Source organism: Emys orbicularis, chromosome 4 (genome assembly GCF_028017835.1).
Source record: "Emys orbicularis isolate rEmyOrb1 chromosome 4, rEmyOrb1.hap1, whole genome shotgun sequence".
NCBI lineage: Eukaryota > Metazoa > Chordata > Testudines > Emydidae > Emys > Emys orbicularis.
In genome coordinates, this window is record NC_088686.1 from 76,427,802 (window position 1) to 76,450,801 (window position 23,000).

Sequence of the window (23,000 nt, forward strand, 5' to 3'; positions counted from 1 at the left end):
TGTAACAGACAGTAGAGGGAGACTGTTGAGGGAGAAGCAGGTTAATTACAAGAATAATATTACCCACTTACATACAACAGCTGTGTGCACAACTTGTTGGCTCCAAATTATTTGAAAGTATTTTAAAAACATTTCTTTAAAGATGCCAGTGGATATTGTTATTGTTAATGCCATTGTTAAGAGCAGGTTTTATAGCACTATTTGGTTTTTCAAATAATTCAGATTCTATTCCAGATTAATTGCCCATAGTCCCTCCTTCCCAAATTGGTTTCTGCTTTATCTGCAAAAGCATGTGCCAGCAGCACTGCTCAATGTACACAAACGCTAATCTACTTTTGTGCACATGGAAAACAGCATTCCTGGCACTGAGTTAAAAACTCCCAGAGAATACATTATTAATAGGATAAGTCTCTCTTTCAGAAAGGCCTATCATTTATGTGGTCACTGTTGAGAAGGCTATAGATAGATCTAGTGTTGTTTGTTAACCATGCTGGTTTCTTTAAAAAAAGATACTGAGAAGTACATGAAGAGATTTAATTTTAGAAAGTAATTTCCCTTTTGCTGTACTCTAGTTGCAGACAGACACTAATATGATCTAATTATAATGTAGTGTCACCTTCTTTTATATTGCTCCATATGCTTTAATACTCTAAACAAGTTTTTCTTGGGAAGACTCTGCAATGAAGGAAAAGCATAGTAATATTCAGTTTAGTATAGGGAACAATTTTTCTGTTTTGTAGAATTGCATTTGGCATATAGGGTTAAGATCATGTATTCCCATAGCTTAAGAGGGTGTGTGTGTGTGTGTGTGTGTGTGTGTGTGTGTGTGTGTGTGTGTGTGTGTGTGTGTGTGTGTGTGTGTGTGTGTGTGTGATAGAGCTACATATGTTTTTTGCTTAAGTCTGCAGTATTAAAGTGTTCCTTTTGTTACATATGCTGGACTTGCAGACGCTGTTGAGCCTTATCAAACACAGCCAGTTGGTGCTGCTGGTATGAAAGCATAGGGGAGCTCTCATGTGGAAGGTTAATGGAGTGTAATTATAAAGAAAAATGAACTGCACAACCACTCTGTCTCATTCAACCTGCACTGAGAGTGACAAGTGCTCTGATCTTTTATAAACCCTGGAGCAGAGGTTTAACAGTCTAAAATTATGACAGTGTAACTGTCAAACAAACAAACACCCTGTGAAGTATACGTATGAACTTAATGACAGGAATGTTTACGTTCCCTTATGTGTGATCTCTGTTAGGAATGACATACCTGCAGGCCACCAAGACAAGCTACGTGTAAAACATAATTCTTTTATATTGCCTCCACTTTCCACTCAGTTTGTCCATTTTTCTTTTACTAAAGGTGCTTTATCCTCATTGGGTAGTGTCTTGATGAAACAGAGTGCATTTTCCTCTGAGGTGTCCACCAAAACCCAAAAGACCTGCATGTTCCATGAGTGGCTTCTTCTTCCCTACTCTTCAGATCACTGTTATCATGACAGTTTACTTCCTGCTGTGGAGGAAGTGATTACCTCTTTCAAGGCATGGTGCCCAAACCACCTGATAGATTACACTTCAGCAGGGGCAAGCACAGTCACAGTATTCACCTCCCATGAGCTAAACATGGTTTGAGGTTACATGTTGTGACCTGATCCTAGTATTTTGTTAGTCATTATGTATGTCTACCTAATTCATCATGTTTAGAGGGTCCTCTTGCCATGACATCTGGTACATTGATGTTTTTTTGCTTTAAAATAATGTTAGAACACTTTAGTTTTGAAAATGTAACCATGAAATAGAAGGGAGATATTAAGGGAGATTGGATGACTTGACCAAATCTTGGTAAGGTAATGTTTTTGAGTATCTGTACCTTTCCCTGCCTCTGAAATATCTGACAGGTAATCAAAGCTATGTTGATTTTAGAGCTTTTGCCAAGTCCACATAGGATTGAAAAGAGTGATGGCAACAACAGTGAAAATCCTGACTTGTTCTTACAAAGTCTAAAACATAACCCCACTTAGTGAGGCTGTACTTCCTACTGAGATAAATTAACACATCATATACATTAGGCCCATGGAGGAGAAGCAGAACTGATGGCTTTGTTGCTTTCAGAGATGCATTATTGACTGATCCCTGATCCTTGGTATGATTAAAGGCGGGCAGTTGAGGCTAGCAGTGACCACCACTGGAAGGGGAAAGAGGTGATTTAAGTTTAATTTTGCTTTGTAATTCAAACATTTTTCCTTGCCATATTAGATAAATTTTGATCATGCACAGTCTTCTGTCACATTTAATAAAGAGAAAAACAACAATGTAGCTTGAGTTTCCTTGGATATAGTATACATATTCATGCTACAGTTCGAATGAATGAAAATTAAATTTGGTGTTGAGCCAGATCATGATCCTGTGGTCTGACACGTGTCTACACTGTGAAATAGAACCATTACTAACATGGCTGTCAGCAAGCTGTTCAGCTGAACCAGTGCTGAACACTATTTAGCTGTAAGTGTAAACAATGATAAACATGTCCTATACTGTTTCAGCAACGTGTTTAATCCCTGATGAGACCTTCACACCTTTCCTCTATTTCTTGTTATACCCGGAGTACTGATGAAAATTCAACAGGACAGAGCTGGGGTGATCTTGGTAACAAGTTTATTATGCACTGTGTAAAAGAGCATTTCCTTTTTATAAGTTTTAAATTTGTTCCTGTTCAATTTAATTGAATATCTCCTTGTTTTTGTACTGAGAGAGAGTAAATAGGAGTGCCCGATTTACATCCTTTATATCATGTTATTCTGTAATCCTTTATTATATCCCTTCTTATTCATCCTCTCTCTAATCTAAATAGTCCCAGACTTTTCAATCAGTGTTTGATGTCTGTAAAGCATTTTTAGATGTTAAATGCTAAGCGATATGATAGCTCAGGGGTTTGAGCATTGGCCTGCTAAACCCAGGGTTGAGAGTTCAATCCTTGAGGGGGCCATTTAGGGATCTGGGGCAAAAATCTGTCGGGGATTAGTCCTGCTTTGAGTGGGGGGTTGGACTAGATGACCTCCTGAGGTCCCTTCCAACCCTGATATTCTATGTTATGGAGACCAATCCTTTTATTTCTATATCCATTTATTACTTTTACTGTAAAATGAAACTAGTGATCTTGCAATTAATACTTTTGCCTTTGACTGTGCATGAAATGCATAAATATGAACTGTATGTACCTTTCCCCTCAGAACTGGTAAAGAATGTGTGATTCAGTCATGAGAAGTGGCTATAGATTGCACCAGTGTACTGCTAAAAGTGAAAGTGGCTTCATTTCACATTCAAGGGACTGGGTCGCTATATAGTAGTACATAGTATAAAGATCTGATTTATAATCCCTTCCACTTGCATTATTCAGAAGTGTTAGGGTTCACCAGATTATAAAGTAGGTTGCTTCTTTTAAGGTTTGTTTGTTAATTTGTTAAACAAGAAGTTAACTAATTTAAATTGCTTCACTGTTCCTGTATAACTGACATAATCACCTCAGTTTTAATGCTGTCACTTGACACATACTGGTAGTTGTACATAATATGAGTTAAATCACAAATGAGAGAGGAAGAAATAGTTGCCCAGTGATGTTTAGCTTAGACCAGTGGCTACCATGTATGTATATTAGCTGCTTCCCCATAAGGGCTATTCCTGTGGGTTCCCATGCATAAGAATAAATAATCATAATTCTTGAGCTAAGACTTTATATACCAAGCTTCAGCCCATAACACATTTTATAGGGTCATGTTATACACCTTTGTAAAACCAGGATCATTGGAACCACTGACACTACTTTAACTATAATATTGCAATAATATCTTGAAAGCATGCGTGTTAAATATCAAAACCTTCTTTATGCACAGAATATGCTTTAGTTTATTCATCTTTGAATCATACAATCATATAAATTAGATTTAGTTTAGACCCATGAAGTCACAACTCTTTTAGGACCAGTCCAATATAGTTTTCCACAGAATATTTTCTAGTGCTTTGTCCAAACTGGTTTTAAATACTCAGTCATGGAATGTCAATTGCTTTTGTATTTTTAATATTATTATTTATAGGTGTTCCAGTCAGGGATTAGGCACTATACCAGGCACTTTACAGACTAGTAACAAAACAGTCCTTGCTCCAAAGAGATCACAAGTTAGTTTTATGAAAAATGTGACAGGTAGGTGAAACTGACAAATGGGAGAAGAGGGTGAAGGAGTGGGAGGACAAAGTAACAGTAAAATAAGAATGTTTTGATAGTAGTCAACAGTTTTAGTTTGCCACCTGCCTTGCTGTTGTACAGGGAGAATATTTACTCTTTTTTTTAAACACTCTATACTGTTAGGAAATTTTCCTTATGGTAAGGCTAATTTTTTTGTTTAATTTCATCCCATTTCTCCTAATTATACCCCTTCTCCTATTTTTCAGAAATTCACCCCCCACACACACACTTAATGTCATATTTGTATACTGACCAAGCTACTCGTATTAAGGCGTTTTAATTTTTCCTCATGAATCCCTCCACCCTTAGTAATTTTAGTTGCTCTTATCTGAATTCCCTCCATTTAATAAATATTTTATATGTAGAGTAGATAGAGATTCTAAATTTGCTCAATTTGTAGATCAGAAGCAAAACTTGTCAGGACTGCACATTTGGTCTCCACTCATTACCAACAGCAACAATAACAATTGAGTCAGCACTAGCTGTTTATAAAAGCTGTTAAGCACTAGCACAATTCTGTTGATGCTTGACCTTCCACAGACGAATTGGTTCAGTAGTGTTGGCAGTAATAAAGACTTGGTTTTACAAGTAATGTAAATAAGGAAGACATATACAGAGCAGATACGGGCAGCACCAAGGTGCTATCTTCACAGTCAATTTTGTGACTACCTCTATTTTTAAACTAAATAAAAATAATTGATAAGCACATTTTGATTAAGAACGAAAGACCTACAGTAGTTTGCGGGTTTAAATGACCTGATGATCTTATAAAGAATTTCTAGTGGTTTTGCAAAATATTTTAGAATTTAAATTTTTGTTGGTTTTCCAAAGGAAAGAAATTTCACATTTTGTCTAAAAACAAGGAATATTAACCCAGGAACTTCTTGTAAATTCCTGAATTATGCAGCTGGACAGAAGCGCTATTCACATGACCTCATCTCAATATTAGGTAATAAGATTACACAGGTTAAATGTTAATGAAGATTTCTAAGCAGTTGAATGTAGAATCATGTATATCCCACTTTATAAAGTACATAATATCACATACAAAAAACTGTGTTAAAAGAATGTTAAAGATGCAAAACCAAGAACTCAAAATTGAGGAAATGCCAGAATTAAAATTGCCTGTGCAACCTTAATTCATCTCCCTGGTGCATCTGCATGATAAGAACATAACATAAGAATGGCCATACTGGGTCAGATCAAAGGTCTGTCTAGCCCAGTATCCTGTCTTCCAACAGTGGCCAATGTCCGGTGCTTCAGAGGGAATGAACAGAACAGGCAATCATCAAGTGAACCCTGTCGCCCAATCCCAGCTTCTGGCAAAGGGAGGCTAGGGACACCATCCCTGCCCATCCTGGCTAATAGCCATTGATGGACCTATCCTCTATGAATTTATCTTGTTCTTTCTTGAACCCTGTTATAGTCTTGGCCTTCACAACACAAGAGTATTGCACAAGTTATTATATAGGCAGTTAGTGGCAGAGCTAGGAATGGAACTCAGCTATCCTGAGTCCTATTTCAGTGCCTTTAAACCCAAGAAAACATTTTTCCTCTTCTTGCAGCCCTCTTTCTCCTATGGACTGAATCAGACAGGCATCCTTTAGAACAAATAATACGTGCTCATATAATTAAAAATTAATTCAAAATTCATATGTGAAATGGGGTTGAATTAGGGTTGTATGGGAGCCTTAATTCTGACATTTCCTAACTTTGGAATGCTTGACATGGCAATCTTAGTGTTCTTTTAAAATAGGGTTTGTATTTAATTTCCTAGAGTTTAAACAAACAAATGAACAAAATATTAAAAAGACAGTAATTCCATCATACAAAACCATATGTAGCCCCCCCCCCCCCCCCATGGATCATTAGCAGGCTCTGAACCCACGATTTTTAGTTACGGGAGGAAAATGATAGCAGTAGTTGGCTGTTATCCTCTACATGGACCAGCCACTAGAGTGAGATAGAACACACACTTTGCCAGTGTTTTACACAACTATTTGCTAAACTTCAAAGGAATGTTGAGAATCCACAAGCTGTAGAAGAAAGTCATTTAGTGGACATAGATAGCACAGCCAAGAACATAAATTTGGCACATTAATTCTAAAAATCACTGAGACTGTTGCTGTGAAGTAGGTCTGCAATACAATATTAGATGCAGGACTGTATTATCAGCTCTGCCAGAAATGACCTTGTTTAACCTCTCAGTTACACCTTCAGGAAAATGCGGGGAATTATACTTGCCTGACTTCAGTGAGAGTAGAACAATGCAATAAAACTGAGGTTCTCAAAATTCAAATCCTTTAGCCTGCAGGGAGGTGTATAATGTAAACATCGTCATGGCTTTGACTACCACATCATAGAATTTTTTTATATACATGTGTGTATTCCATTGTGTATATTACGTGCAGCTCAGTTTCTTCAGTAAAGTGAGATTTGCATATTTTACAGGGGTCCTTCAGCATATATGCTCCTTCCCTGGAACAGCCACCATTTTGTTTGTGCCTCCAACAGCAGAAGTGGATTAGGGTTTTGGGGGGCCCTGGGTGGGGGCCCCTCCCCACAACTTCCACCTGCAGTCCACCCCCCCCCACTCCCCATGCACTCCTGCCAGGAAAATGGGGTTGGGGTGCTGGGGAGTGGGGTCAGGTCAGGGGCTCCCCTCCCCCACCCTCCTGCAGAGGCATGGAATCGCCAGGCGGAGGGGTTGAGGCAGAGGGACACCCATTTTTCCAGGGCCCGTAGGCAAGGGCCCCGTTGGCCCACTGGCTAATCCGCCACTGTCCAACAGCTTCATGCAGACTGATAAATCTCCTGTTATATGCAACATTGTTGTAGCCATTTCAGTCCCAGGATATTAGAGAGACACGGAGTGCGAGGTAATATCTTTTATTGGTCCAACTTCCGTTGGTGAGAGAGACAAGCTATTATAAGGGAACAAAAGAATATGTGCTAACTACTTATGCTAAACTATATGTTCAATCTAGGATTTAGCTGTGACACTCTGAGTACCTTTCCCACAGAAGTTGGTCCAATAAAAGATATTACCTCACCCACAAAATCTCCTGTTACACAGTTTCAAATTAGTTGTTGGAAAAATTACTCGAAGGATTTTTTGTTTTGTTCTCCTTCAATTTGTCCTTAATTCAATTTGTGAAACCAGTTTGGCAACCATCTATCAATGCCCTAATTATTGCACCTGCCAAATACTGTATGACAGCACGGGGCTCTGGTCGTTATTATGGCAAGTTGGATTCAGTGATTTACAACAGTGATGATATGAAAGCATCCCGGACAACTCCAGTTTCCAACCTGGTCCTGGCTGGCATTGCTCCTCCAGCAATTAGGCATAAAGGCAGGGCCCTGGCCTTATTACTGCATGCAGCCAACTATCAGGACAGCTTACTTCACAATTTTACCTCAAAGCCACATGAAAAATGCTGAGTTAAGTTAAGACACTCCTTTTCTGAAATAATTGAGCCTCTCAGACAGTATATCAGACATGACCTGTCTAAGGAACAGCAGCAACAGTTGGTGCAGGGTTGCATTTTGGATTGATTGTGCATTTCTTGACTGACAGACAACTCAGGTCTTCATCCCCTAGTCTCTCCAGATCAGTTCTTGTATGTGTCTCTTAGAACAACCATATGAACCAAAAGATCCTTATTCATTATAACAGGATATGTTGTGGTCACGGGCAGTTTAACTTCCATCTTTACCATTGGGGCTTTTTGGACATCCTAGCCTGGTGGAGCTCAAGAACAAACAGCGTGCCAACAAGTTATGGACTGCCCTCTTTATCATCCTGTTGGTGGATGGATTCACTTGATGTCTTCGGCTGCTGCTGTCGTGATAGAGTGGCTACATTACTTACCCAATATCTAATTCATTTTATTTGTATCATTAGAAACCATGTGCCAGAAGAAGGCAACTTTTTTGGTAAAGACCAGTAAATCTGGGGCATTTTTAAAACCATGTTTCCCTGAGATTTTTTTCCCCTTCCTCCTTGAGCAACTGCAGCAGTGCTCACAAGTGTGAACCCCAAGTGGAAAATAACATGGCAGATGAGCAGTGTAAGAAGAAGGGGAGGAACTGCTCCTTGACCCTTATTGAGTGTATGGCCAGGGACTTATACCTAACCTGTGGCCAGGATCTTCCATCATGGCACTGACAAGGAAGTGATAATTTACCCTCCCTCTGTTGGCCTCTGGCCTTTTGTTCTAGATTGGGATCAGCTTCTCTGTGGCTGCTGGCTCCTGGCTCCTGCTTGGGCACAGCAGCTATGGAAGCTGGTTCCTTTCTAGAAACAAAGGTGAATGGCAGATTCCCCCTGCCTTTCCAAAAGGGATCAACATCTGACTGGAAGTATTAAAGAAGGGGTGAAAGTTCATTCATGCTACCTCAGCCTGCATCAGTAGCCACTCCTGGTGACTGCAGTTCCACTACACCTCAGCTATTGTTGCCCCATGCACTCAGACTATAGAGGAAAAAGAACACACCCTGTACAGACACAAAGAAGCTAAAGGGACCACTAGGCTCAGCTGTGGCTCTCTATTTTTCTTTCTTATTACTATACCAGTAATTTTCTTAGCCTGTCCTACTGTTTGAGTGCACCACATTTAGGATTTCCGCTCCACCAGCAGGCCAAATACATTTTTAATGAGGACCTATTATCATGGAGACTTGTCTGTCTGAGATACCACACAGCTCTGCCTCTCCTCCAGGCCCTTGGACTCCCCATTCTCTGCCCCCTTAGCAGGCCAAGTAACTTCTCAGCTCTAAGAGATACAACCCCTTCCTCAAACACCACCAAAGGACTCTCAGTTGACTTCAGTAGACTTGTTGGTGCTCCGTATCTCTGAAAATCAGAAAAACTTACTAAATACAGATCTGTTTCTAACTTTAGGCACCCACAACTGAAAATTTTGGGCTATATCTTTAGACCCACACAAGAGTCACAGCACAGCTAACAGTCAGTTGTAGACTTTGCTTCCTTGAAGAAGAGGAACATTTTTTTGTGCTGACTTGAACATTTCCTTTCTTCTAGACAGAAAAAGGTCCATAGATAAGGCCCATGTTGGGCGTAATGGAAGAGATACAGAAGAGGCTATGTAATAGCATGCCATGTCATGCAATAGCAATTGTAGTGAGTAATCTCGAATTCTTCAGTATGTTACTACTTTACTTATCAAAGTTCCGTTAAGAGTTAATTTAAAGCTAATATGCTAAAGATCCTTTGTAGGATCTGTTCACCTTGCTCCTAAACAAAAAAACTTCCAAATAAGTGAAAATTTCCCTAATCTGAATTTGGAAGACTAGGATCGCCGAAGTGTGGCCTGCAAGCCAGATATCCTCAAGAAAATTGGAGTATGGCACTTGACCTCTGTAATCTTTAATCCAGAGCTCTGGCTAAGGACACTACAAGTCCCACCATGTAATTCCAGCAGGCTAATTATACAGAGCTAGGCTTACAAACACAGATTCATAACTCCTGGGTCTGTCCAATCTCCTCCCTCCAGCAGTAAAACTGAAGGGAAGGCAAATGTCCAGGTCCCCTTACCTCACTTTGTCAGTGAGGCAACTTTACAACCCATTCTCTTCCTCTTATGACATTTTGGTTTCCATCCACTCCTACTCCCACCATATCACACCCCCTATGTTCTACTCTGGCCTGTCCCAGAATACCCCCTGTGCTGGGACTTCTGTGGAACCAGCTCTGCTCTGGGCAGGGGTATTTTCAGCATCAAAGGACTGTGACATCACTATGTTTCAGTGAAGAATTTTCCCCATTAAGTTTAGCCCTTAGTCTCCTGATAAATTGGGCAGATTTTGGAAGTTTCTGTTTTAAATTAAGTATTGGAAAAAAAGTAAGGATTTGCCTATTAAAATGTGAATAAATTTGATAAGAGAAATGTAAATTGGTACAGCTCCATACATTTCAATTATCACTCTCAGTAAATGGATCCTGTGGATATGGCACTTCATTCCCATTGATGCTAATGGCAGTTACATGCATACATCAAGAAGGGAATAGATCCCAAAGAGAGCATTATTTTTGAAATAAAACTATAAGCTGGTTTAATCAATATTATGATACATGGAATCTTGACTTCCTGCTAAATATAAATATGTATTCAGAAAATCAAGTGCTTTCTAAATGAGTGGGCTTGGGTTTTTGTTAACAAAAGGTTATGGGCTAAAACCAGCACAGTAGTTGCTGCATTGTTTCCTAAAAGTGCAGACTAGCCATTCAAATATCTCAGAGATTTCTATAAACCTTGAATCATTCTGTCAGTGGAATAAATTTCAGTTATTTGTACACCAATTTCTGTCCCCTCTGGCCTAGAATCCTGCATTATATCTCTGAATCCTCAGTCATATTCACTGATACAGTTCTTCATTTTTTACTATATTACTGGTTTTTACTATTGATAGTTGTACATTTCTCCTCCTCATTAAATATGCGTGCATTTAGCTTTGCTACTCCTAAGTTATGGCTTTAGTAAATATTTTCCAGTTTAAAGAATAAATATGTGGCAGTGTTCCTTAATCAGCTCTGTTGTCTACAGTATACATTTTGGTATCTTTCTGTTTTATTTAAAAGCATAGCTACAATATTTCCCATTGGGTAACAGCAGGATAGTTTTGAAGGGAATGGCGGAAGGGGAGATTGTCTTTAATAAGTTCTGGCATAGACAGCAAATACATTTTTTTTTTTTTCCCAGACAAGAGTTAAGGTCTTATTTGAAATCATTGTTTTCTCTTGCTGTTTCATTCTCAGAAGTTGGCAAATCTTAAATCATAGAGAATGTTCCAAGTGCATTGTGAAAATGTTGTAGAGTAGACTTAATAGTCCACTTCCTGAACTTGGTGGAAAGTTACAGCAACTCGCTAGCAGGCAGCTGGTACACTGAAACAGAGCTAGAAAATTCTGGCCTATGCATCATGGAAGCCCGGAAAAATTCTGCTGCATCAGACCTGAAAATTCTTTTTATGCCTTAATAGGAACAGGCTTGCTACATGAATGAGACAATAGCATCACTGAGTGTATCAATATTGATAACAATTACAATGTGTAAGAAACACTCAGGTAAGTTGTCATGGACTCTTTGAACTCTTCAGTGTGAACAGGGCTTAATGAAACCTAGTGATGAGGACGTCAAGGGACTAGGAGCCCTGAAATTATGCAGTAGACTTAATGAGCAGTGTTTGACAAATGGGTTTTGGAGTGGTCTGATACTAGCCACTGCAGAGGACTGGCAAGTCTTCTTTGGATAGAATACAGTAAAGAAATAAAGTGAAAGAAGTGTGTGTTTATAAGGGCTTGTCTACACTACAGGTTATGTCGGTATAACTTATGTCGCACAGGGGTACGAATAAGCATATAGTGTCTTCACCAGATACACTACAGCACCAATGCAGCTGCGCTGCTGTAATGCTTCTAGTGTAGACTAGCCATTAGTTTCCATTTTCTTATGGGTGGAAAGCTGTGGTTGGTATTAGGCTTCAGATGGATTCAACCAATTTTAAAATGATGAGAGGCAGGAAGCTTTTCATAAATGTCCAGTATTGAGAAAACGCAACTACAGGGGAATTTGGACATGTTTGAAACCTGTCCTTATGTGTGTCTGATGCAGAAAAAACTATCAAATTGTGTTTGATAGTTTATCTGAGTTTAAAAATGTGAAGAAACTGTTAATAAAGAGATAAGAACGAGGACAAAACAGTTGCAAATATCTAGGTTTGCAGACCTTAAGGAGATATTTTCAAAGGGTTGTGCAGGGTTTTAGATATGTAATTCCTGTTGATTTTAATAGGAAACATGTGGCTAGAACTGTTCACCATGCATTGCAAATTTACCCTGAAGACTTGTATGTACTGGAGCACAAACTGTATTCAAAGCTGATTAAGCATAGTCCTGGCAACATCATGCTTGAGAACTATTTTTTACCACAGTTCTAGCATGATTTAATGCCCAAGAGTGGATAGGGATTTTTTTCAAACCACTATGCTGTCAAATCCAGCTCTAGCAAGGTTCCACTGCAATTGTTGAATATAGTCCCCAGTCCTGAAAACAGAGCTGTGTGTGGGTGGACCCTTGCGGAACCCAGGCCTGCTTGGTGTGGCGCTCTGTCCCCCTCTATTGTCACCTAGCCCAGCTAGAGATTGATGAGTCTGCTTCAGCGTTAGCTAAGAGGCATGTGGCTTTTAGCTCATGCAGTAATAGCTCATACACCTGAGCTTCAGGGGTCCCAGGTTTGATCCCGCCTGCTGATGACTGGGATCTGTCAGCATTACACTTGCACCTGTGCTGGTAGATCCCCATTGACTTCAATAGAGCTCCATGAGCATGCAAAGCTTTGCCCTCACGGATCTGACTGCACAGAATGTAATTGTTTTCGGTGTGATACAAACTGGCACCATTGTAGCAAAGTTTGAAAACTGTTCCAGACATGGCTATGAGCTCTACTATGGACAGGTCCCTTAGGAGTTGTGTACTAAACTGTCTGATTTTGCAGGTGAAACTAAATTATTTGTGTATGTACAATTCACAGTTGCCCTTGGTAATGAACAATGAACACACTGTCCTGAGGCTCTCTGGCTGTGGAGCAATTTTGTAGCTTCAGTGCATGTGTATTTTTATTGACAGTTGTTAGAAGGAATTTAACTGACAGAAGTTATTGGTATCTCCTACAAACTTCAGTTTTACTGGTGGTTCCTCCCAACTGAATATCCTTATAATAAATATGGATGGTAGAAAATGAGGCTATCAAACAGCTCTCAGCATGTTCTAAAAAGCCAGAGTAGACTTCCAAAGAAACAAGTTTTTTCCGCTTACACTATCTGTCCTGTGCCAAATATGCAGTCTTCTTTTTCCGGCAGGGTAATAATGAAAGTTTGCAAGTGTTTCACTCCTATTTTTTCTCCCCAGCTCTCCTAGGCTTTGTTTCAGGATCTGGGGGAGGATCAGTTGTGAATGTGAAGTGACTCACTTGACTCCTACTCTCTGAAATCCTGTTCTGATTGGCTGTCACCTTGCTGTAGCTGTATGGTTTAGGAGTACTCAAGCCTGACTGCCCTTTTTTTCTCCTTTAGCTACTGTTCCCTTCTGTTGTAAAGAACACTGTGGGAATGAGTTCTTGCATGGTTGCTGCTGGTTTCCTTGAGTTAGGAAATCAGTAGAAGAGCACCATTATCACTGAATTTCTTACGGGTGGCTTCCTGTTTGTGTCGGGTACAGTAATTCTTTAGTTTCCTGTGCAGTTTTTATGTGGAGTTCATTTTTGGCAGGTATTACAAATTTGTGTTATATCCTGTCCTCTGCTGTGTTCTCCTCTCCTCCCCCTCAATTCGGGTTACTTTCTGGAAATTTGTTCTCTCCGTTCCTGTCTCTGCTTGCTGACATGGCACTTTAGCTTGTTAACATGGTTGATGTTTTCAGAAAGCAATTTTAGATTATTGTTAAATTGTTAAATGTATGAATGGGGCTGACAGACACAGACCAGTTAACTCTCCATATAAAATTATTGAATTAAAAAAATATTTTTTACACTGCTGTCTTTACTATGTGCTGAAGGAGGAAACAAATTCAGGCATTGTTAGTCCTTGGCAGTTTTTGGCACTTTTGTGAATACAATAGGAAGTTGTTAATTTTCACTTTGATCATTGGCAAATTCCCAATTTTTCTGGGACTTCAGATCTGCTTTTCTTTTAATCTCAAGTATCTGGCATACAACTGTGGAGAGAGTTGTCAGCTGACTCTCCTCAGAATATCAAAGAGCATTTTTAGCAACCAAATAGCCTTTGCTCAATACACTTGATAGTTGCTGAATTCAGTCATTTGCAAAAAGGTCAATAATGTGAATTCACAAGTTTCAGTTGTGTACTTAACAAGAGTTGAATTTCCTTTCTAGTGGGCAGTATCTCTGATCTACTTTCTTAAAATTACAGATATGAAACCCTCCAATTTGGCATCCCACACCTACTGCTTTCTTTCTCTGGGAGGTTGGGTAGGTGCGAGCATAGTCTTAATTTTCCTTAGGCAGGGAATTTGGAACCAAGAGCATGGATTATTACAGCTAGGATTGTGTAGAGGACAGAAGTTCTGTTTTGCTAAGGAATTTCAGTTTGCAAAATTTAGCTTAGTTCCAAATCGGTGCAAAAACCAAAAACTTCAAAGTTCTCCACTAAGGAAACCCCCCCACACACATACACACACACAAAAATTGTTTTCAGGTAATTCAAAATTTTTATTTCAATTTTGACTTTTTAGAATTTTGTATTATAATATACCATAACAAAAAGTAAAAATTAGTTTCAAAACAAAAAATCAAAATGTTTCATTCCAAAAATATCAAAACAGGATATTTTTGACATTGTTAGAACTTTTCTTTCTTGGTTTTAAAAAACAAAATCAATTCAGTTTCACAAAGTGTTTTGATTTTGATGGCATTGCATATTCCAATGGAATTTGATACCATTAAAATGTATCTACTCCACTCCAATTTTAGCTGTGTCCTTTCTACTAAGCCACCATTTTTCCCATTTACTTAATTGCTCTTGAGGTGGGCTCACTGTAAACTTGGATTGGACCTCAGAGTCAAGAGGGATTTACTTGTTCTTCCTGAGACTTTGAATCTGCCCTAAATTGACGGCGGGAGGGGGTATGTGCAAAGCAAGATAGCCTTTTCCTGTGACCCCCAAAAAACTGAAAGTATCCCATTCATATTGTTCCCAATCCCAGCCTGCCTTAAGGTGCAAGTGTGAAGCTGAGCTTATCCTTGATCCCAGGTTGCCCATATGAGGCAGCTAATCAGCCCTTCAACCTGTAAAGTGATCCTCTGAGGATGAAGAAAAACTATCAGGAGAGGGAACTTTTATATTAAGTCATCCTTGCCTTTCATAAAATCTATAAAGTAGTACGAAACCTTTACCCCTCCCCCCCCAAATGCCTGTGCCATGAGTCCCTCCCCTCCCTCCCCCCATCCAAACTGTTTGCCCTACTAGACCCTCTTTTAGGTTCTGGTGGTGGTAGTAGTAATAATCATTACATTTTTAAAAGCTACCTAAAAAATGTTAAGGTTGCAAAGTCAAGGAATCAGAAGTTAGGAAATGTCAGAATTAAGGGTGCCCATGCAACCTTCATTTGGACACCTTAAGTAGAGCAGGCGTTCTACTGTAGTTAAAACTGAGATTTGCTTACTGTTTAACTGCGAGTTTTTTTGAGTTATCCAGTATTTAATTACATGATCACTTACTCCTATCATCCTCGTGATACACTTTCCAAAACTTTCAAAACTATCCTTAGTGCTGTTCATAGTTTAAATTTCTTATCTGTTCTGCATTTATTTGTTAGTTTTTGTTTGATTCTTCCTTTCGTACCTGATTAAAACCTGTCCTTCCTGCCCTCACTAGTTTTCCATCAGCAACAAGCACCAGCGCTGTTTGTACCTCTTGGGGGAAGCCCATATCGCGTCCAGGTGCAGTATGTGCCTCTCCTGCCCATACTTGGGAGAACCCAAGTCTCTGCTTCAGGAAATACCTTATGGAGGCTGCCATGAGACCAGCATCAGATCTTGGATGGAGAACCCCCTCTCCCCCGGTACATCAGCCTGAATAGGCGAAGAGCACCCCTCCCACTGCAGAACCTCCATCAGGCTCCGTTGGTACCAGTGCTAAGGACCCCACACTGGGACTTAGCCATGAACCAAGGAAAGATGCACATAACCATGGCAGTAAGTCTTCCTCCAAGTCTAAGAAGGACTCTGCACTATCCATGGGTTATGGCCACGAATGAACCACGCGTTCCAAGTCTCATGAGACCAAGAAATAGCCGCACCAATCACGGATCCGCCAGTACCTATTACAGACCCGATGACTCCGCTGGCATCCTGGGAACCATCAGTCTCCAGACAGATGCAGTGGGTCCCCACGAGTTATTCGCATTGGAGGGACTACAGTCTCCACAACCCCCAATCTGATCACCAAGTTGAAGAGACCCTTCACCAGCTATGTTCCTGCTGCCTACCGTTCTGGCGGTTCCAATGGCACCATCATTTGGTGAGGTTTCTGACTTCTCTGATTTGGAGAATATGGATGTCCGACAAGGTTCACCACTCCCGTTCCAGAAGCATGACTACCCAAAGTCTTTGACAGCACCCTGGCTGTTCCCCACCTTGCCTTACCTGCAGAGTTGGTATCCAGCACTGTGATCACAGGGTATGCAACAGCAGGGTCAACCGGGCTGGCTATACTTGAGCTCATGGCCCTAATATTTACCCTCCAAATGATCCTGCTCAGTTTGGGAGGACTCTCCCACTTCACCACAACAACCCTCATCAGGTAGGTGCTCCAACATAGCGCTGGATGATGCATCAATTAGCACAACTCTGACGGATCCAGAGAGGCATCCCTCATATTCTCCAGATGCAGACGCCTCTTCAATCCACTTCTCTCCATTGGACAACTATTGCCAGTTTCAGGAATTGCTGCAGAGACTAGGCAATGCCCTAGAAATTCCCTTAGAGGACGCACAAGACCGTCAACACCAGCTGCTTGACATCTTGCACACGTATGTACTGGCGAAGGTGGCCCTATCAATCAATGACGCCATCATCCAATCGGCACACTCTATATGGAACAACCCGGTCACATCTGCACCCACCCCGAAAGAAGAGATACTATGTCCCCACCAAAGGGTCAGAATTCCTGCTCTTTTATTCTCCACCAAACTTATTGGTCATCCAGGCGACTTCTGAGTGTTCCAAGCAACATCCCATCTGATAGAGGGGTAAGAGGCTAGACCTCATGGGCAGAAAGGTCTTCTCCTCAGCGGGACTCCAATTTTGTATTTCAAATTACTTAGCCCTGAGGGCCAAATATGATTTTATTAACTATGGGCAATTGGCTGAGTTTGCAGACAAGTTGCCCTCGTAAGATCGCAATCAATTCTAGGCAGTTTTGCAGGAAGGCAAGTTACTCTCCAGGTCCATGCTACAGACCGCAGTGGATTCTGCAGACATGGCTTCCCGTGTCCTGATAATGGGGATTGTCATGAGGAAGGACTCCTGGTTACACTCCTCTGGCTTCCCCAGGGAGGTGCAAAACACTATAGAAGACCTCCCATTTGACGAATTGCATCTCTTCAGTCAGAAGACAGACAAGTCCCTACATTCCCAAAAGGACTCTAGAGCCTCTATCTACACACCAGCACTTGAGAGGAAATTCTACCACCTACTGCACAATGGACAAGTGGATCCTAGATATCATCCACAGCGGCTACGTCACAGAGTTTATGGCGACACCCCCATCTTGCCCTCCTCCTCAGTCCACACACATAGAACACTCACGCGACGACCTCCTCCAACTCAGGGTTAACTCCCTATTACAGAGGGGAGCTGTGGAGCTAATACCAGACTCCTTTCAGGGAACAGGGTTCTACTCGAGCTACTTCCTAGACCCCAAAAAGACTGGAGGATGGAAACCAATATTGGATCTCTGATGCATCAGCCATTTGATTTCCAATCCAAGATTTTGCATGTCATGCTCGTAACAATCATTCTCTCCTTAGAAAAAGGAATGTGGTTTACGGCTCTTGATTATGCAAGACGCCTATTTCCATATCGATATGCACCCAACACATAAAAGGTTCCTGAGGTTCAAGATGGGGCCTCGGCATCTTCAATACAGGGTTCTACCGTTCAGACTTACCATTTCCCTCTGAGTATTCACAAAAGTTTTCTCAGTGGCGGCAGCCAATCTCAGACATCAAGGAACTCTTGTTTTTCCATATCTGGATGACTGGCTGATAGCAGCATGGACCAAACAAGAGGTCCAGGAATCAACATCCCAACTGCTTCTACTCCTCTCCTCCCTGCGGGTCAACATAAAAAAATCAGCTTTAAGCCCTATGCAATCCCTGGAGTTCATAGGAGCTCTCATAGACATGACTTCCACCCCAGTTTATCTACCAAGGGAATGATTCCAGACAATGAGGGAACTAATCACTTTGGTGTCTTCCAACCCTTTGGTTTTGGCCAAAATCTGCCTCTTTCTCTGGGGACACATGACAGCCTGCACATATGTCATTCCCTTTGCTCACCTACACCTGCACTGCATTCAATTCTGGCTACAAAGGGTCTACTCCCCCACGCATCAACCCATGCACACACTGCTCCACATGCCACCAGAAGTTCTCTCCTCATTCCAGTGCTGGATGATCCCGGTACAAGTCCGCTCTGGGATGACCTTCCTCCCATCCTCGCCCACCATGACGATCATAACGAACACATCCCTCATGAACTGGGGCGCCCACATGAGTGACCGTGTGACACAAGGCATGTGGACAACACGAGAGGCCAAGATGCACATAAACATGTTGGAACTCCAGGCAGTATGCAAAGCTTGACAGGCGTTCCTTCCAACCATCCAGGACCAACACGTTCTTGTCATGTCAGACAATACCACCACGGTCTTCTATGTAAACAAGCAAGGGGGGGACAAGATCTTGAGCCCAGTGTGTGGAAGCTATGCATCTTTGGGAATAGTGCACCACTTTTGACAGCAGCCTATCTACTGGTCACCCAGAACATGATTGCCAGTGCTCTCAGCAGAAACTTTGCAACCGACCATGAATGGGAGTTGCACAGCCCCGTAATGATGGACTTCTTTGGCCGATGGGGAACCCCAGTGAGGGATCTTTATGCATCCCATGTCAATACCAAATGCACACAGTATTGTTCAAGGGGAGGAGTTGGAACTCAATCAAAGTCCTCGATTGGTCGGACAGGACGAATTATGCCTTCCCCTCCCAACCCCTCCTATCACAAGTGATCCACAAGATCAGATGGGAGAAAGCAACAATTATCCTGATCGCCTCCTTCGGGCCTCGCCAATTTTGGCTCCCATTTATCTGCATGTCAAAGCACCCCCCACTAACGCTTTAGACGTTGCCAGAGCTGCTGACCCAATACAGCGGCAGACTCAGACACCCCATCCCTCCCCCAACTAGGGGGAGGGATAGCTCAGTGGTTTGAGCATTGGCCTGCTAAACCCAGGGTTGTGAGTTCAATCCTTGAGGGGGTCACTTAGGAATCTGGGACAAAATCTGTACTTGGTCCTGCTAGTGAAGGCAGGGGGCTGGACTCAATGATCTTTCAAGGTCCCTTCCAGTTCTAGGAGATAGGATATCTCCATTAATCTTAAATTCTAATCTTAACCTGCACACTCTTCACCTGATGGGTTGGGTTTTGGATGGACGTCCACTAGTGCAGGAATGCTCTCTGGCAGTGTAATATGTCCTCTCAAGCAGGAGGAAGGAGTCCACAAGACGCTTGTATCGAGCCAAATAGATGTGTTTCACTGCCTGGGAATACCATCCAGCAGGGCCTTGTCTCTGAAGCAGTGAGCATCCCACTACTCTGGGAATATTTCCTTTATCTGAAGGACTCAGGACTGGTCCTCAGTTCCATTAAGATGTATGCAGCCGCCATTAGTGCTTTTCACCCACTGGAGGACAGCCATTCAATCTTTACCCACCCATTAACTGTATGGTTCTGGAAGTATCTTCTGTGAAAATAACCCCCCATTCAGCCTATTGCCACCCAGTGTGACCTTAACCTAGTCTTCACCTCGTTGATGTCCAACCCCTTCAAACCTACGGCTTCATGCTCACTATTTCTTCTTCCCATGAAAGTCACTTTCATTGTCACCATTACATCGGCTAGGACGAGTGGCAAACTGGGAGCCATGATGGCTAACCCCCCCTTTACCACTTTCCATAAAGACAAGATGTCTTTATGCCTTCACCCCAAGTTCCTATCCAGGGTAGTTTCCCAATTCCACCTCAATTACCTACCTTCTTCCTCAAGCCTCGAATGAGGAAAGAAGGCTTCACTAGAAGTTCGAAGGGCATTGGCTTTTTATCTTGAGCGGACAAAGCTGTATAGGAAATCCCCTGGGCTTTCCATTGCCATAGTGGAGAGAATGAAAGGGCAAGTTATTTCCACCCAGAGAATTTCCAAGTGGATCTAAGGGTGCATTACACGCTGCTATCAGGATGATCCCCGCCTGGAGGGATTCAGGCCCATTCCATGAGATCATAAGCATCAACTACAGCCGCATGCCACAATGTGTCCCTCGCAGACAGCGAGGCAGCCACGTGGAGTTCAGTACACACCTTTTCCACGCACTACACTCTAGTGCAGGGGTTCTCAAACTGGGGGTTGGGACTCCTCAGGGAGTCACAAGGTTATTACACGGGGGGTCACGAGCTGTCAGCCTCCACCCCAAACCCCGCTTTGTCTCCAGCATTTATAATGGTGTTAAAAAGTGTTTTTAATTTATAAAGGGGGTCGCACACAGAGGCTTGCTATGTGAAAGGGGTCACCAGTACAAAAGTTTGAGAACCACTGCCTAGTGCATGATTCTCCAACGGACGCTTGGTTATTTGTTACTCACCCTCAATGGAATACCATAGGGACCATCGCTTGAAGAAGAAAACGAGATTATTTACCTGTAACTTAAGGTTCTTTGAGATGTGTGGTCCCTGTCTGTATTGCGAACCCATCCTCCTTCCCTTCTGCTGCGGATTCAACAGCTCTGTGGTAGAGAAGGAACTGGAGACGCCGGCGGCCCAACGGGCCCTTTATCACCTCGGACGAGACCATGAGGCAGCACAGGGCACATACACCGACAGCTGAACAGTACTACTTTCAAAAGGTCCGGCTCCAGGCGCATGATGCACGCACATAATGCTCAGTGGAATACAGATAGGGACCAAACATCTCAAAGAACAGGTAAGTAACCTCATTATCCTATGTCAACTTTCTTTGGTGTCTGGACTTCTCATGCTCGTTTTTACTGCAAATTCAAACTTCCCCAATTGCTTTGGGAACAGTGTTGTCACACAGTTTTCAAGGTGTGGAACATCCAGTATTATACCTAAACTGGAAACTGCAGTGAGGAGAGATTAGATTCTCCACCATCAAGCAGGAGTGCTTGGCCATCAGATTGGCTGTAGGGCCTTAACATTATTATCTTTTAGGGGTTCCCTTTTACCTAATAATGGATCATGCATCCTTTAAATGGTTGCAGGCGACGAAGGACAATAATCCTGGCGTTACTCGGTGGTATTTGGTGTTGCAACAATGTGCCTTGCATGTGCAAAACCAAAGGGGTTCACAGCACCAGGTTGCAGTTTCCTTTTCCCAAGATAGTGGGGTTATTGCAGAAGGGGGAGATTGGGCCCTAAAGCCCATTCTGCAGGGGGAGGTGTGTGATAGGCCTTCTCTGCCCCCTGCTGGACATTCTCTGATACTCCCAGCTCAAAGTAAACCTGCTCAGACCAGGCTACCAACAAGATTTAGTCCTCCAGAGGCCGAGATGGGTCTGGAGACAGTGACCAATCAGGAGCCAGCAGACTAGTTAAGAAGGCTTGCCTGCCTCTTCTGAGGGATCCACGTCTCATCCAGTTCTCAGTGCAGGATGAGACTGGGACAGAGGAGGAGCTCTCAGTGCTACGCGAAAACCCCAGGTCCAAGTCTGGGACTTGCCCTCAAGCACTGCAGCTAAGAGCTTGCTTTTGAGTTTTGTTTGTTTAAAGGTTTGTTTGTTTGTTTAAAGGTGCAGACAGCCAAATTCTGAAACTCAGGGGTTTAGAGACTGATGCCAAGTTTATGGTACAAGCCAGGTTGGTCTGAGCAGGTGACCACAACTTGATAGGGAATGCCTGCAGCACCATGGTTGGCCCTGTAGGGACACTGTGGAGCAGCCCCACCTGTGACAGAGCCAAATTACAGTTGCACAGGCAACCTTAATTCAGGCATTTTCTAACTTGATAGCTTGACTTTGCAACATTAATGTTCTTTTACCATAGTTTTTTTGATGTAATTTCTTAATGTTAAAAAAAAAAAAAACCAACCCAAAAACAAACATTTCATTGGTTGGAACCAAGCTGATCCCTGACATAGGTCATCAGCAGGGTTGATATTGTTAGATCTACAGCACAGTCCTCTACTACTTGAACTAATGGAATAACTGGTAGCAGTAGAAGGCCATTATCTTGTGTGTGGACCTGCCATAAGAGGGGATGGAGAAACACTTTGCAGGTGGATTTCATAGCTGTTTGCTAGAGAGCAAAGGAGTGTCAAAACTCAGCAGTTGTGGATTCAATTCCAGATTCTGTAGGGAAATGTTTTCTAATCATTTTAGTGTCCCCAGCCTGTCTGTCTCCTTCTGCTCCTATCCCCCATTTCCCCAGCTCCTTCCCATCCCTCTGCTCCTGCCCGTACCTCTTGCCCATGACTCCCCTCTGTTCCTCTCCCCTCCCATCCCTGGCTCCCACTCTTCTGTCAGGTCCTAACCCTTTTGTACCTGTTCCCCTTCTGCTCCTGTTTGCCCCTCCTGGCTCCTGCTCCTAACCTCCTTCCTCTCCAGGCTCCTTTTACCACCTCCATGTGCTCTGCCCTTATTCCCCTGCCCTGCATCATTACCCCTCGTGCTTGATTCTAATCCCTTTGCATTTAAGTTGGGCTGGTTCCTGGGTGCCAGCGGTGGGGAGCATTGAGAGCACAGAAGGAACAGTATCCCTTTTCTCACTTCCTGTGCCAGGCACCATAGAGGCTCCCCAGCTGGCGGGAGGAGTAATTGCAGGGAAAACCCTGCTCAATCCCTGCAGCTGCAAGCTGGACCCTGTTCACTTTGTAGGGATAGTGCATGTGCAGTCTAGCTAACATGTAGGTGCTGTGTGGGGATGGAACATGCTCAATGC

At 42.4% G+C, this 23,000-nt stretch overlaps 1 protein-coding gene across 1 annotated transcript in view; it reads left to right on the top strand.

Moving 5' to 3' along the window:
- Positions 1-23,000, top strand: part of PHF21A (PHD finger protein 21A) — a 273,573-nt gene that overhangs the window by 203,733 nt on the left and 46,840 nt on the right. The gene's annotated exons all lie outside the window — the stretch shown is intronic.